Source organism: Loxodonta africana, chromosome 9 (assembly GCF_030014295.1).
Source record: "Loxodonta africana isolate mLoxAfr1 chromosome 9, mLoxAfr1.hap2, whole genome shotgun sequence".
Classification (NCBI taxonomy): Eukaryota; Metazoa; Chordata; class Mammalia; order Proboscidea; family Elephantidae; genus Loxodonta; species Loxodonta africana.
The window spans coordinates 93,527,458-93,544,863 of record NC_087350.1 but is presented as its reverse complement, the minus strand read 5'-3'; positions in this window follow the sequence as shown (position 1 = coordinate 93,544,863).

Genomic DNA, 17,406 nt, shown 5'->3' with positions numbered 1-17,406 from the left:
GGTACTAGCATTCGGCCGCAGTTTCCTTAGGGAGAAGCAGCCAGCCACACAGCCCACTCATACCTCCGGAACCTGAGGAGAAGGGCGCTCTTGGCAAAAGCTAAGTACTTGCCTATATTTTACCGCCCCCCCATCCCCAAGCCGGCTTCAGTGGCTGAATCCCTGGGCCTGAGATAGACCCTGATGAGCACCTAGAGCCATCCTCCCAGCCTTGGGGAAGGAAAAAATTTGCAACTGGGGGGAAAAGGTAATTTGCTAGCTCCAATAACCAGGGGAGCTCAGGACAGAAGCGGCCCCTGTCCACGCATAAACTGTCCGTGGAGCTTGAGCACCTTTCCCTTCTGCGTGGACCCGTGTGGGCCTATTTTGGGAGAATAGGCCCTTGTTGGCAAACTCCAACCATTTCAGCTGTGCGGCAGAGAGGTGGGTGTTTGACCTTTGACATTGCTTTGCCTATTAAACAAGGTCCTCACCTAACCACAACAGGGACCTAAGGACTGGTAGCTCCACTCAGGTCACCCAGCCACCTGCGACAGGGGTCCAAAGATTACTGGTACCTCCCAGTCCTTACAAAAAAAACTTTGGGTGCCCATGGTCCCTCTGCAGAACCCACCCACCAGCACGCTCTAGGGAACAGAAACGTGTTTTCCTCAGACACACTTGGGGGTCGGTTCTCAGCCCCCTGCCTTGTTCAGACCATGACCCCCTGCTGCAATCAGATACCAGTATGTATGCCAATCACCCCTGCCCCTCTAAGACTGTAGGACAGAGCCTGTACCACACACTTGATATCAGCTACCTAGAAACCTGAGCTAAATTCATCCAAGAAAACTGAATGGACTCCTAGACTGATATACCTGATAACAGCTCTAGCCAGATGGGGACAGGACACCAGAGCTCCAAAGGCAAAATAATCAAGCTAGCTCACTCAAGCAACCCATAGGGGTATACCAAAACAAAACAAAGGAAGCAGCTACGACACAGTAAGCAAGCATAAACTAATGCAATAACTTCTAGATGGCTTGGAGACAACAGTCAATATCAAGTCACATAAAGAAACAGGCCATGATCACCTCAATAGCCTCTCAAAACAAAGAATCCAGGGATCTTTTAGATGAAAATGTATTCCTAGAATTACCAGATGCAGAACACAAAAGTTTAATATACAGAACCCTTCAAGACATCAGGAAGGAAATGAGGCAATATGCAGAACAAGCCTAGGAACACACAGATAAAGCAACTGAAGAAATTAGAAAGATTATTCAGGAACATAATGAAAAGTTTAATGAGCTGGAAAAATGCATAGACAGACAGCAGTCAGAAATTCAGAAGATTAACAATAAAATTACAGAATTAGATAACTTAATAGAAAGTCAGAGGAACAAAATTGAGCAAGTAGAAGCTAGAATTTCTAACCTTGAAGATAAATCACTTGGCACTAATATATTTGAAGAAAAATCAGATAAAAGAATTTTAAAAACTGAAGAAACCTTAAAAATCATTTGGGACTATCAAGAGAAATAACCTACGAGTGATTGGAGTACCAGAACAGGGAAGGATAACAGAAAATACAGAGAAAATTGTTGAGGATTTGTTGGCAGAAAACTTCCCTGATATTGTAAAGATGAGAAGATATCTATCCAAGATGCTCATCGAACTCCACATAAGGTAGATCTTAAAAGAAAGTCACCAAGACATATTATAATCAAGCTTGCCAAAACTAAAGATAAAGGGACAATTATAAGAGCAGCGAGGGATAAAAGAAAAGTCACCTACAAAGGAGAGCCGATAAGAATAAGCTCGGACTACTTGGCAGAAACCATGCAGGCAAGAAGGCAATGGGAAGACATATTTAAAAAACTGAAGGAAAAAAATTGCCCGTCAAGAATCATATATCCATCAAAACTGTCTCTTAAATATGAAGGTGAAATTAAGACATTTCCAGATAAACACAAGTTGAGGGAATTTGTAAAAACCAAACCAAAACTACAAGAAATACTAAAGGGAGTTCTTTGGTTAGAAAATCAATAATATCAGGTATCAACTCAAGACTAGAACACTGGGTAGAGCAACCAGAAGTCAACCCAAACAGGGAAATCCAAAAAAAAAAAACCAAGATTAAAAAAAAAAAAAAAAAAAGCCCAACACAGGGTAACGTCAATGTTATTATATAAAACAAGATAACATTCAAATAATAAAGAGGGACTAAGCGACTCAATGGCACTGGAAAAGAAATGTAATCATACACCTTCCATATGGAGAGGAAGATACGGCGATACAAGGAAATAAAAGTTAGTTTTAAATTTAGAAAAATAGAGGTAAATAATAAGGTAACCACGAAGGAGACAAACTATCCTACTCACCAAAATAAAATACAAGGGAAAAATACAGACTCAGCAGAAACAAAATCAACAACAGCAAATATGAGGAAAGGACAATATATAAAGAAAACCTACTCAGCACGTAAAATCAAGTGGGAAAAAGCTGTTAACACACAAAAAAGACATCAAAATGATGGCACTAAATTCATAAAAAAAAAAAAGAATGTAAATGGACTAAATGCACCAATAAAGAGACAGAGAGTGGCAGAATGGATTAAAAAACAAGATCTGTCTATATGCTGCCTACAAGAGACACACCTTAGACACAAACAGATATAGGCACACCCATGTTTATTGCAGCACTGTTTACGATAGCAAAACATGGAAGCAACCAAGGTGCCCATCAACAGATGAATGGATAAATAAATTATGGTATATTCATACAGTGGAATACTACGCATCGATAAAGAACAGTGAGGAATCTGTGGAACATTTCATAACATGGAGGAACCTGGAAGGCATTATGCTGAGTGAAATTAGTCAGTTGTGAAAGGACAAATATTGTATAAGACCGCTATTATAAGAACTTGAGAATAGTTTAAACTGAGAAGAAAACATTCTTTTGTGAGTAGGAGAGCGGGGAGGGAGGGAGGGTAGGAGAGGGGCATTCACTAATTAGATAGTAGATAAGAACTGCTTTAGGTGAAGGGAAAAGCAACACACAATACAGGGGAGGTCAACACAATTGGACTAAACCAAAAGCAAAGACGTTTCCTGAATAAACTGAATGATTTGAAGGCCAGTGTAGCAGGGGCAGGGGTCTGGGGACCATGGTTTCAGGGGACATCTAAGTCAATTGGCGTAATAAAATCTATTAAGAAAACATTCTGCAACCCACATTGAAGAGTGGCGTCTGGGGTCTTAAACACTAGCAAGCAGCCATCTAAGATGCATCAATTGGTCTCAACCCACCTGGATCAAAGGAGAATGAAGAACACTAAGGACACAAGGTGATTACGAGCCCAAGAGACAGAAAGGGCCACATGAACCAGCAACTACATCATCCTGAGACCAGAAGAACTAGATGGTGCCGGGCTACAACTGATGACTGCCCTGACAGGGAACACAACAGAGAACCCCTGAGGGAGCAGGAGACCAGTGGGATGCAGACCCCAAATTCTCATAAGACCGGACTTAATGGTCTGACTGAGACTGGAGGGACCCCGATGGTCATGGCCCCCAGACCTTCTGTTGGCCCAGGACAGGAACCATTCCCAAAGCCAACTCTTCAGACATGGATTGGACTGGACAATGGGTTGGAGAGGGATGCTGGTGAGGAATGAGCTTCTTGGATTAGGTGGACACTTGAGACTATGTTGGCATCTCTTGCCTGAAGGGGAGATGAGAGGGTGGAGGGGGTTAGAAACTGACAAAAGAGTCACAAAAGGAGAGACTGGAAGGAGGGAGCGGGCTGATTCATTAGGTGGAGAGTAAATGGGGATATGTAGTAAGGTGTATATAAGTTTATATGTGACAGACTGACTTGATTTGTAAACTTTCACTTAAAGCACAAAAAAAATTATTTAAAAAAAGGTGCTAATTGAATTAAAAATAATTTTCTATAGTCAAATAAACCTGAGAAATCCTGTTGTTGTTGTCGTTAGGTGCTACCTCAGTCATCTAGTGCTGCTATAATGGAAATACCACAAGTGGATGGCTTTAACAAAGAGAAATTTACTCTCTCACAGTCCAATAGGCTAGAAGTTCGAATTCAGGGCGCCGGCTCCAAGGGAAGGCTTTTTTTCTCTGTTGGCTCCCGAAGAAGGCCTTTGGCATCAGTCTTCCCTTGGTCTAGGGGCATCTCAGCGTAGGAACCTCAGGTCCAAAGGATTTGCTCTGCTCCCAGCACTGCTTTCTTGGTGGTAAGAGGTCCCCATGTCTTTCTGCTCACGTGTCTCTTTTTTATCTCAAAAGAGATTGACATAAGACACTACAATTTTTTCTTCATTTATCATGGTGTTGCTTATTAGTACAATTGTGATTATTTTTGTTTTCTTTATGTTCAGATGTAATCCATACTGATGGCTGTAGTCCTTGATCTGCATCAGTAAGTGCCTTAAGTCCTCTTCACTTTCAGGAAGCAGGGTTGTGTCATCCACATAACACAGGTTGTTAAAGAGTCTTCCTCCAATCATGGTGCCTCCTTCTTCATATAATCCAGATTCTCGGATTATTTCCTCAGCATACAGATTGAATAAGCAAAGTGAAAGTATACAACCCTGACACATATACCTTTCCTGATTTTAAACCACTCAGTATCCCCTTTTCTCTTCAAATACTGTCTCTTGGTCTATGCATAAGTTCTGGATTAGCACAATTAAGTGTTCTGGAATTCCCATTCTTAGCAACGTTATCCATAATGTGTCATGATCCACACAGTTGAATGCCTTTGCATAGACAATAAAACACAGGTAAACATCTTTCTGGTATTCTCTTTCAGCCAAGGTTCATCTGACATCAGCAACCAGATTCCTTGTTCCACCTCCTCTTCTGATTCTAGCCTGAATTTCAGACAGTTCCCTGTACTCCTGCAATCACTTTTGAATGATTTTCAGCAAAATTTTACTTGTGTGTGATATTAATGGTATTGTTTGATAATTTCCATGTTCTGTTGGATCACCTTTCTTTGGTATGGGAACAAATATGGATCTCTTCCAGTTGGCTGGAAGGTAGCTGTCTTCCAAATTTCTTGGCATAGATGAGTGTTCCAGTGCTACATCCATTTGTTCAAACATCTCAGTTGGTATTCCGTCAATTCCTGAAGCCTTGCTTTTCGTCAATACCTTCAGTACAACTTGGATTTCCTCCTTCAGTGCCATTAATTCTAGATTACTTGGTACCTCCTGAACATAAACCAATTCTTTCTAGTACAGTGACTGTGTATTCCTTCCACCTTCTTTTGATGCTTCCTGCATCATTTAATATTTTCTCTGTAGAATCCTTCAGAGTTGCAATTCCAGGCTTGTAATTTCTGCTCAGTTTTTTCATCTTGAGAAATGCCCATCATGCTCTTCCCTTTTGGTTTTCTACTTCTAGGCATTTGCACATTTCATTATGACCCCTTAGTTTGTCTTCTTGAGCTGCCCTTTGAAATCTTCTGTTCAGCTCTTTTATTTCATCATTTTTTTCCTTTCACTTTAGCTACTCTACGATAAAGAGCAATTTTCAGAGTATCTTCTGACCTCCATTTTGGTCTTTTCTTTCTTTGCTGTCTTTTTAATGACCTTTTGCTTTCTTCATATATCATGTCCTTGATGTCATTCCACACTCATCTGGTCTTAGGTCATTAGTGCTTAATGAGTCAAATCTATTCTTGAGATGGTCTCTAAATTCAGGGGGAATATACTCAAGGTCATACTTTGGACTTGTTTTAATTTTCTTCAACTTCAATTTGGACTTTCAAAGGAGCAATCGATGGCCTGTTCTGCAGTGGGCCCCTGGCCTTGTTCTGGCTGATGGTGTTGAGTTTTTCCATTGTCTCCTTCCACAGATGTAGTTGATTTGATTCCCGTGTATTCCATTTGGTGAGGCCCACATGTACTTTTATGTTGGCGAAAAAAGGTATTTGCAATGAATAAGTCGTTGGTCTTGCAAAATTCTATCATGAGATCTCTGACGATGTTTCTATCACCAAGACCATATATTTCAGCTGCTGTTCCTTCTTCTGGGGCTCTGGTGGCACAGTGATTGAAGAGTTTAGCTGTTAACCAAAAGATAGGTAGTTTGAATCTACTAGCTACTCCTTGGAAACCCTATGGGTCAGTTCTACTCTGTCCTATAGAGTCATTAAGAGTTGAAATTGACTGGATGGCAACAAGTTTGGTTGGTTTGGTTTCCTTCTTTGTTTCCAAATTTCACATCCCAATCAACACTAATTATCAATGCATCCTGATTGCATGTTTAATCAATTTCAGACTGCAGAAGTTGGTAATAATCTTCAATTTCCTCATCTTTGGCGTTGGTGGTTGGTGCATAAATTTGAATAATAGTTGTATTAACTGGCCTTCCTCGTAGGTGTATGAATATTATCCTATCACTGACAGCTTTGTACTTGAGGATAGATCTTGAAATGTTCTTTTGACTGTGAATGTAACACCGTTCCTTCCAATTTTTCATTCCCAGCGTAGTAGACCATACGATTATCTGATTCAAAATGGCCAATCCAAGTCCATTTCAGCTCACTAATGTCTAGAATGTTGACTTTATCCATTCCATTTCATTTTTGATGACTTCCAATTTTCTTAGATTCATACTTCTTACATTCCATGTTCATATTTTTAAAAGATGTTTACAGATGTTTCTTCTCATTTTGATTCTTGCCAAAAATCAGCACATAAAAAGTCCCAAAAGCTTTATTCTACCCATGTCTACAATGTCATCTGTACTTTGAGGAGGCAGCTCTTCCCCAGTTGTATTTTGAGTGACTTCCAACCTGAGGGGCTCATTTTCTGGCACTATATCAGACAATGTTCTACTGCTATTTGTAAGGTTTTCACTGGCTAATTTTTTTAGAGGTAGGCAGCTGTCCTTCTTCCTAGCCTATATTAGTCTGGAAGCTCAGCTCGACCCTGTCATCATAGGTGATGCTGCTGGTATTTGAAATGCCAGTGGCATAGCTTCCAGCATCACAGCAACAAGCAAGCCACCACAGCAGGATGAACTGACAGACGTGTGGAGAATATGCTAATATTCATAGTAGCTCACTAATTAGGCAATAAAATAAACATATCATCAACTTGTTTCACTCGGGAGCTCTCCTTTTCTTCTCGAAGGAACTCCTAATGACATCTCAAAGTGCACTAGACTTCCACAGAATATAGTTTCAAAACACCTTTCAAAATTGAGTTTTAGTGGGCCAGAAATTAAGGGACATAATAGCCAGAGTAATATAAGATGTATATGAGCTTCTTGAAAATGATTCATAAATAAACAGTATATCCTAGTCACTGTTTTTGTGCCAGTCCCTATACCAAGAATTTTCATGCTGTTTTTAACTCTCATAAATGCACTGTGGATTGAGTACTATTATCACATCTTGTGGATAATAGAAAGTTTCAGTGTTTTGCCTAAGTTCACAAGTTAACTGAGTTTTGAATGTGGGACAACTATGACCATTGAAACTCCATTGTCTATACTGGCCATACTGTCCCTCCACTCAGGGCCTACTTACCCTTTTAGGCCATCTTAGGCTCTCATAATCAAACATATTAAGCCAAATCCATAATACATACTGAATATTTAATACTTTTTGTTAAATACTGTAATGGAATTAGTATAATTTTACTTCTAAAATATTAATGTTAATTTTGCATTTTTCTTTTGGTGTTTTGGAATAAATGATTCTTATTTCAAGTCTCTTGTTTATAGGCCCTAGGCAACATGCCTAATATACTAAATAATGGATAAAGCTGCTCTGCCTACTTTTTTTCTCATCTCAGAACATTCCAAAGTCTTCCTAGCTTTCAGTGATATTTTCTATGTATTAACTTGTCTCTGCTACTCATATTGCACTTAACAGATGCTACTGTTTTATGTACAAGACCTTCCTCACCAGGCTGAAAGTCCCAACAAGAAAAGAGATGATTTGTTTGTATGCCCAGTGCTTGGAATTGTCCTCCACACCTACTAAACACTGATGATGATGAACTAGCAGAGAAAGAATTGGTTGGGTATGTTAATTAAAATTTTGATTATAGAGGCCCAGTTTTGAAGGCAAAATTAAAAATGTAGGTAAAACTTACTTTTCTATAATAGAAGATTTAGACCCTAAAACACTGAAGCATTTACTTTCAAATTAGCTTACATGGCAAAAGAACTAGCCATCCTGAGGCTCTTCGCAGATCTCAAGGAGATATTAATACACGTAATTTCAGGAAAATTCTTATTTCAGAAAATATGTCTCTATTTTATGAATGCAACATAAATGATAACTAAGAGCACATATATTCACAAACACATGCCTACAAAACAAGCTGCCAAATTAAGAAAGTTAGGCTGATTCCCGTTTATTTGTAAATATCTGTTCCTTGTTCATTGCAGTGTTTTAGCACTGGATAGCAGAAAATAACAGATACCAATATTTTACAAATAATTTCTAGGATAAAACCACATTTCTAGTAAGATGAAACTAGTATTCCATGAACACTTGGAACTGGGATTCCTGTTAAAAATGAAATATGTTTTTCTGGAAACTGATAAATCACTGTGGATTAAAGGTAAGGTGCTCAGGGAGATCAAGTAACCAGTACAAAAGGTAGCTTTTCAATAAAGATTTGTATTGCTTTCTTTGTGCTAAGCACTGTTTTAGTGCTTAGACATATTAACTTATTTAATCATCATACCTACTTCTGAGCCATAAATTCTTTTATCCTCCATTTTACAGATAATAAAACTGAAGTAGAAAAAGGCTAAGTGACTTATCCAAGATTATATCACTGTAAGTGGCAGAGCCAGGATTTGAACTAGGGAAGCCTCAATTCACAGTTCATGCCTCACCATCACACAATGTTAACTTTATATGATAAGATGAGAAAACTTTGGTTGTTGTTGGTGTTTGTTGTTAATTTGTTTGTTCTTAGGAAGGAGGAAACATGAAATGAATGTGGTAGAAGAGAGAAAAACAAGAAATATGGCAAAAAGCTGAAGGATGATGAAGTAAGGGCTCTGCTTTTAGCGGCAGAATGATTGAAAGAATTTTGAAGAGGAGCATTTAATATGAATGCGGGTTTATTTTAACTGAGCAGTACATATTGCTGCCCCTCCTCACGAACTACTGAATTAACAGTAAATCCTCTAAAATCACAAAGTCTTGTAGAAATCAGAGAAGGGGCAGAGTTTCATATTGGCTAATATTGTACAAAACATATTTCACAGGGAAATAAAAAACAAGAAGACAAAAAGCAAGAGCCGAGAAAGAGGTGATCAGCAGAACATAAGCCCCAGTGTCTCAGAAATCTTGGGTCAGGGCTTAGACCTACATGCTGTGGGATTGTGGTCCAAATCAATCTTTTCCAGCTCTCAAAAAAAAAAAAAAATCGCACTGCCATTGAGTCGATTCCTACTCATAGTGAGTCTATAAGAGCAGAACCTCCCCATAGAGTTTTCAAGGGGCTCCTGGTAGATTCAAACTGCTGACCTCTTGGTTAGTAGCCATAGCACCTAAGAGGAGGGAAATTTCCAGTTCATATTTTCATTACATTTTAAGTTAAGAAAAATATTTTAAATTTCCCTATCTATAAATAAGAAAATATGTATATATATATATACACAAATCTGTCTTGGAAGAAGTACAACCACTTATAAGCAAGAATGGCAAAACACTGTCTCACATACTTTGGACATATCATTAGGAGGGATCAGTCCCTGGAGAAGGACATCATGTTTGGTAAAGTAGGGGGCCAGCGAAAAAGAGGAAGACCCTCAATGAGGTGGATTGACACAGTGGCTGCAAGAGGCTCAAGCATAGCAACAATTGTGAGGATGGTGCAGGATCAGGCAATGTTTCGTTCTGTTGTGCATAGAGTCGCTATGAGTCAGAATTGACTCAACAGCACCTAAAAGCAACAACAAATATATATATATAATTCTAACATTGGAACACACTGGTCCAGCTTAAGAGATATCTTTTGATTTAAAATTTTAATTTTAGTTTAAATTTTAGTTAAAAATAGAAAATTACATGAATAACTTTAGAATTAAGGTTTATTATTGTTGTTAGTTGTCATCAAGTCAATTTCTACTCATGGGGGCCTCATGCGTGCACAGTGGAACTGCTCCATAGGGTCTTCAAGGCTGTGACCTTTCAGAAGCAGATTGAAGGTTAAGAGTAAAAACAAAAAAAATTGAAAATTTTCCTTTATCTCTGGGCTAGTAATATACAGTGGGTGGCCAATTCCTCTTCAGTTTACTTTCAATCTTCAGCATGTTCTTGAATTTTTGTAAAAATATATTTCCATGGGGCAGAAACAAATCATTTTCCTTTGCACATAAAGGGAAGATTGTCCTTTCTTTCTCATATATGTGGCACTGCAGCCCAAACCAGGACAGGTTGGTTGAATGAGGAACGTTCGCAGGCTGATGACCTGGTTTACCATGTGCACTGGCTATTACCGTGCATCAGAGGCCATCTGGGCCCCTGAGGGCTCCCAGGCAATGTTTGAGCAGGTGGGCCTCCTAGTAGAGTCAATGAGGACACTAATATGCTTGTCTCAGCTGGATGGTACTTCTTGCATGTCTTTGCATTTCCTTGTTCTTCCAAGGAACTGCCTCCAGGAGAAAATTCACCCAGGTTACCAATTACACTACACCCCAAATGGTCTGTGGATGCTTGATCAGGCTTATTTTGTTGCACACAAAACTAACTTTTTTGATTACACCCCCCTTAGTTCTCACAAATTAAAACAAAAGAGTAAGAAAATTAAATGACTTTTTAAAAAAGGAAATGTCTGTTCATTCCTTCATTAAGCTATCAAAAAACATTTATTGAGGATTCAATCTGAGCTTAATCCTATGCTAGGCACTTTGGGACAAAATAAATAGTAATTACCCATTAAAAGAAAACCAAACCCACTGCCGTCAAGTCGATTCTGACTGATAGCAACACAACAGGACAGAGTAGAACTGCCCAAAGAGTTTCCAAGGAGTGCTGACCTCTTGGTTAGCAGCCACAGCACTTAACCACTACACCACCAGGATTTCCAAAGTAATAACAGCCAGTATTTATTGAGGGTTTGCTACATGCCAGCCACTATGCTAAGTGCTTTAAATATACCATATTGTTTAATCTTGACCACAACTGTTTGAGATATGTCCCTGAGGCACAAATTAGGAAACTGGGGCTCAGAATTGTTGAGAATCTTGCTTAAATTCATACAGCTTCTCAACTGCAAAGGCTAGAATCATCTCTGTGGTCTACATGACTCCAGGGTCCACTCTCCTAACACTTCTACTAGAAATAAGTGGTTCTGACCCTTAAGAGAAAACCCTGGTAGTGGTTAAGTGCTATGGCTGCTTACCAAAAGTTCGGCAGTTCAAATCCACCAGGTGTTCCTTGGAAACTCTATGGGGCAGTTCTACTCTGTCCTATAGGGACGCTAGGAGTCGAAATTGAATTGATGGCAATGGGTTTTGGGTTTCACCCTCAGGAAATTTAAAATTAGTAGTGTAAGATACAGTATAAGAAAATATCAGAATGCATTAAGTGCTTTAAAAACGGCCTCATCGAGGCCCACTAGCAAGGGTGAGATCGATTGGCACAATATCCGCAATGATAGATTCAAACAAGCTAACAATTGTGAGGATGACACAGGACTGGGTGACGTTTTGTTCTATTACACACAATGTCGCCATGAATCAGAATCAATGCAATGGCAGCTATCTATCTCTATAGTTCGCCCTAGGAAAAAACATAAATAGTTGAGTGTGATGTTTGGAAATACAGTTTGAGGCCAAATCAAGAAAAGCCTTGGATTTTACATAACAAGAAAATATCAGTGCAGAGTGGTTACTAGATATGAAGGGACATTAAGGAAAACTCAATTTTTAATGATGTTTTTCAGATCAGTGTACACACTGTCTATTAATAGACTACCCAGGTTTTGTGATATTCTTCTGCTTTGTGTATCTTCCTCTGTCCAGTTAGCATAGACTGGATTTCACTGAATCTTATGGACAATCCATATAATTCTAGGTCAAGAGGTATAATCAGCCACAACTACATTCTCACACTTCCCTCAGGAAAAGGTTCAAAGTGTAGGTTACCTTGTTCATGATTGAGACCATGTCCAATTTCCTTTGATGATTACTTGGAAAAGCAACTTAGGTAACCAAGGTCTTTCAGTCTTCTGATTATGTTCTCATGTGTTGAAAGGGTAAAAGGAGAAAGAATGGAGGGAAGACTGTGTAGATTAGAAGGCTCTCTGGTACACATATATTTTTGTGTGTACGTGTCTGGGTGTGTGTGTATATGTGTGCTTGTGCGTGCATACACTCACATGCATAAAAGAAAGAGAGAGAGTGTGTGTGGAAGTGTTTTCCCCTATATTATGTAAGTAGGTATATTTGATTAAGTATGTACATAATCAAATAATGAGTATTTTCTTCTCTTAGTGAACCCTTTGAGTTATTCCTTTTATCTGGGAAACAATTACATGATGAGGCAAAAAAGTAAGAGAAATGTGAATTTTACAACTTGGCATTTTATTATACAGCTGTTGAAATAACTGATTCAAGTTTTTGGTTACTTCTAATACGTTCCACATTCTTGGCTGTTTGGGAATGTAATGACTTTGGTAGAACTTTGTAAAGCACATCTATATTAGACTCTGTTCATAGAATGTCTTAGTACTTGAAGTATTTCCAGTGGAGTGTGTATAGGAAAAGGGTTTTTACCCTTGCAAAGCTCTTCATCAGAGAGCTTTAAGACAGCCTTCCAAAATCAATGTCTTTCCACCTTACTGAGTCCTACTGGTTAAAAAAGTTTGAGTGATTTTTTTTTTTTTCTTTAGGGGTAGGGAGCAAGAGATGAGATGGGGAAGTTGAGGTTTCCTGTTTGTATCTGTGTGCAAAGCTGATACAGAGGAGAATTAATTTTGCATTGCTACTGTATGACCCACCACCGGTCTGTCATTTCATCATATTGTGGCAACCTGTGTATTGTTATGATATTGGAAGCTATGCCACTGACCAAATACTAGCAGAGCCACCCATGGTGGACAGGCTTTGAGAGAGCAACCAGACTAACAGACTAGGAAGAAAACCCTGGCAATCTGTTTCCAAAATTTAGCCAGTGGAAACCCTATGGATCACAACAGAATATTGCCCAACATAGTGCAATTGAGGGAAATTGCTCTATACAATTGAAGAAAACCCTAAATGAGATGGATTGACACTATAGTTATGACAAAAGACTCAAACATACCAGTGATCGTGAAGATGTCACAGGACTGGCAACATTTTGCTCTGTTTTAATAAAGTCACCATGAGTTGGAGCTGACTCAGTGGCAACTAACAACAATAACTGAACTACATGCCCTTAGCCTTTCCTTGGGGAAAGGCAAAGTTTCAAAAGCTGCCATCCAAGAGATTGTGAAGTTAATGCTAGTAAATGTGATAGTGCTCCTTCCTAAGCATTTGTGGGCCATGTAGTATTCACCAATAGATATTATGTTGTTTTTGCTATGGCAACAGCAATGCATTGTCATCTAAATCTTAGTGCATGAATAATATCAGAGGCTGGATGCCAGTAGGATAAACCTCATGAAGGTGGTGAGTTAAGTTGATGTCAGTTTTCTTGTTTTGTTTAAATGTCCTGCCGAAATGGCTCTGAAGCCTCACAAGAGACTCTGCTTTGATCAACAGTCCTCAACCTTCAAAGGCATCCTGGAGGTGTTTGTGAGACAGCTGCTTGCTCAAATAACCTTGATTGCTTGTTCTGAGAATCATCACTTCATGCCTTATAGATCTGTAGGAACCCTCCAGCAAAAGCTGCTGCATAGTGGCTCCCAAGTTCATCTATATTCAATCTACTGAATCCCCCCACTATTCTTCATCAGTGGGCCTTCATCTTAATGTGTGCACTGTGTCCTTAAATACAAGTCATTCAAGATACTACCAATTTTCTTAAATTTCACACTTTTTTTCTAATACAAGGGTAATGAATGCTCACTTAAAGAAAACTTGGAAAATTCAAAAATATGAAAGAAGGAAAATATGCTTTGTAAGGCCACCACTGTTTCATAATACAGTATTTCCTTCTAGTAGTATGTAATAGGAACAGATTTTTGTTTTTATATTGTTAATATAGTGATAAGCATGTACATAGAATAGTCTAGGTTTATTTTTAAGTAACCATATAATACATTGCATATAAAAGTTAAAAAACAACTTCTGCTCTTACATTGACTTTCTTATTAAAAAAAAAAAGCTCCCCTAATTCCACTTTTTTTTTTAATTCCACTAGCATTCTTATCTTTCCCTGTTTCCGTTCCCCCAATCGTTACCAACACTTCCTGTCACAGAAACGGAAAAAAGCCAATATAAACAGTTGAACACTTGGGCAATGGTGGTTTGGAACACAGAAAAATCAAATTCTGAATTGTGGTTTCTTTTTTTATTATTATTGGAAAAAGACATATACTAGTGTTCAAAGTATTCTGATTCGTCGCGTTATATATGCAGCAAGTGAGTTTAACAGCCACTGTTGGACTACTTGTAGAGAAGAGTTGTCTAGGTGCTGGAGGGAGACAATTAGCACCCACCTGGGATAGACCGTGGGCTAGTAAGAGGGAGATGAAAAGACATAGAAAGAAATTGGAGGATAAAGAAGTCATGTTATCATTAGCTGCTGTCTATTTGGCCCCCAGCTCATGGCTACCCCACGCACAACAGGATCAAACCATTGTGATCCATATGGTTTTCACTGGCTGACTTTTGGAAGTAGATCACCAGGCCTTACTTCCTAGTCTGTCTCAGTCTGGAAGCTCTGCAGAAACCGGTTGAGCTTCACAGCAATATGCAAGCCTTCACTGACAAACTAGTGGTCACTGCGCTTGACATGCATTGACTGGGAATCAGACTTGGGTCTCCTGCATGGAAGGTGAGAATTCTACCACTGAACCACCACTGCCCTCAAAAAAAAAAAAACCATAGAGATTTAGAAAAATTTGTAAATGCAACAGTGAAAGGAGACAGGAGTAGGAGAAATTTAGGGAAAAAATAGTTTGATTGGTTACATGAGTCAGGCACTGTGCTAGGTACTTTCCAAGCATCTTGTTTAATCTTTACAGCTGTTGTATAAAGCAGAACAGTATGTTGAAACAAGTAGTGTTAAGTAGTATAACCATTTTCTCTTAGTCATTAATTACGGGGCTATCTGGTAGAATTTCAAGACAAACCAAATCAGAAAAGGTTTTTTTAGAGATGGTGTACAGACCACTCAGAATTGACAATGGTTAATATTTTATAATATTTGCTCCCAGTCTTTTTTTAATATTTGCAATAAAATATTACCATAAAGAGCTCCCTTTAACCTCAGCTACTTTTAAATCTTCTTCCCTTCAGAAGCAACCTCTATCATGATTGTCTTTGCTCTTTACAGCTTATTTTTTTAAACCCATTACATCATTTTGAAACTTTTCTTCCTAGTCACATATTTTATACCAAAAATGGGCAACTGAAAGTATAAATCAAATCCTCACTTTTCACTGCTCTGCCACTTCTCTTCTGACATCAGCTGCACATGCAGGACTTCCCCTACCCTTAATCACCCAGAGCCAGATCAGATCTCACACATTGAAGGACGCTGTCCTCCAGGCTGCAAAGGAGGCCCAAGACCTCAGATGCCAGCTTGAAGTTTCCAGGGCTCCCTTCACTTCTGGCCTGCTGGCTATAAATTTGGGGTTCTATCTCCCCTCTCAGGTTGCCAGCCTCAAGCTCAGGTGTCTTCAGTCCCCTTACTTCTGACCTACTGGCTTCCACTGCTCATTAGAACAATTCACAGGATTCACAGAAAGCACTATACTTACAAATACAGTTTTATTATTGGATAAAGGATACAAGTGAAGAAAAACATAAGGCAAAGTCTGGAAGAGTTCCCAACATGGAACTTCCATGGCCCAAAAAGGGATGTGCTACTTTCATATATGTATCGATGTCTCTCACCAACCAGGAAGCCCATGGAGATTCAGTGTCCAGAGCTTTTATTGAAGATTTTTGCCATGTCATCATGAGGTGGTCAGTATGAGGTAGTGTCACCAGATGAATCACTCTGGCTTGGCCTGCCACAACCTAAGAGGAACCTCACGGGTGTAACTTGTTGGTTAGGTATGGTCTAGAGTTCTTACCGAAGAAATTAAACCTTTAGGGAAATGCCAAGGTTTTAGAGACTATCTCTTAGGAACAGAGGAGAAATTATTTGAGTGAACTTAATGTAACCAATACAACAACTTTTTAAAAGAGGTAGCATCAGGAACTTCAATATGACATGCAAGCAGTTAGTGAAAAACGTAGGAGAGATACTCTCCTGGAAATTCATTCCAAGAGAATCTTTGCCAGATCTATAAAATGAATTCATCTTAGCAAATTCATATATGGCTCATCAAAATAGCTTTAATGTTCAAAAAACGCATAGCAACATTTCCATTCTATTGGAGTTTGCATATTAGAAATAAAATCTGAAACTAGCATTCAGAATGATTCACACACTGTCAATACATGTTTAGAGGAGAGATGCTTGCAACTATAGCCTGGCATGTTTTTATAATTTTATTAATTAAAATAACACATAAAAATTATTTTTAAAAAGTGTTGATTTTTAGGTGTAATATGGAAGGATTTCAAACACGAGGACCTGAAAGCAGTTTTTATCTATTTTGATGTTTTACCTTTTAACATATATTTGGTCTCAAAACCAAAGAAAATTATAGAATATACTCTTTTAAATTTATTTGTCATAAGAACACTTTTTCTTACATACCAATTTAATATAAATGAATATAAGAAATTTAATGTAATTTAACATGTCGGGAGTCTGATTAACAATTGTATTAAATTGATTTTATAGTATTAAGTATATGAATAATAAATGAAATATTTTGTTTACAATCCCTTTGTATAAACTCATGCTAAAAGTTTGAAATTATTGAGAAATTTCCTATTATTGATAAATTTCAAGATTTTACATTACTATGAAAGAATTTACCAAGTTAAAAAAAAAAAGACAAGATGAGAAATGCCACACTGGAGGTTCTCCAAGGCCTTCTTCCCCTTCTGAAATGCCATAACTAGAGGACTCTCATCTTTTCTCCACCTACAAACTGAAGGCCTTGACAAAAAGAAATGGAAAAAGGGAGATATATAATAGCTCTGGTGGATCGATTCAATCATGAGACATAAATCAAAAGGAAAAGTCTGAATTATTTTAGAGAAAATTTATGTATCTCCAAACCCAGATGAACCTTCTTGGACAAAACAGTAAAGGCAACAAAATGCTAAGCTCAGTAGTTACACGTAGCACTAGTTCTCACAA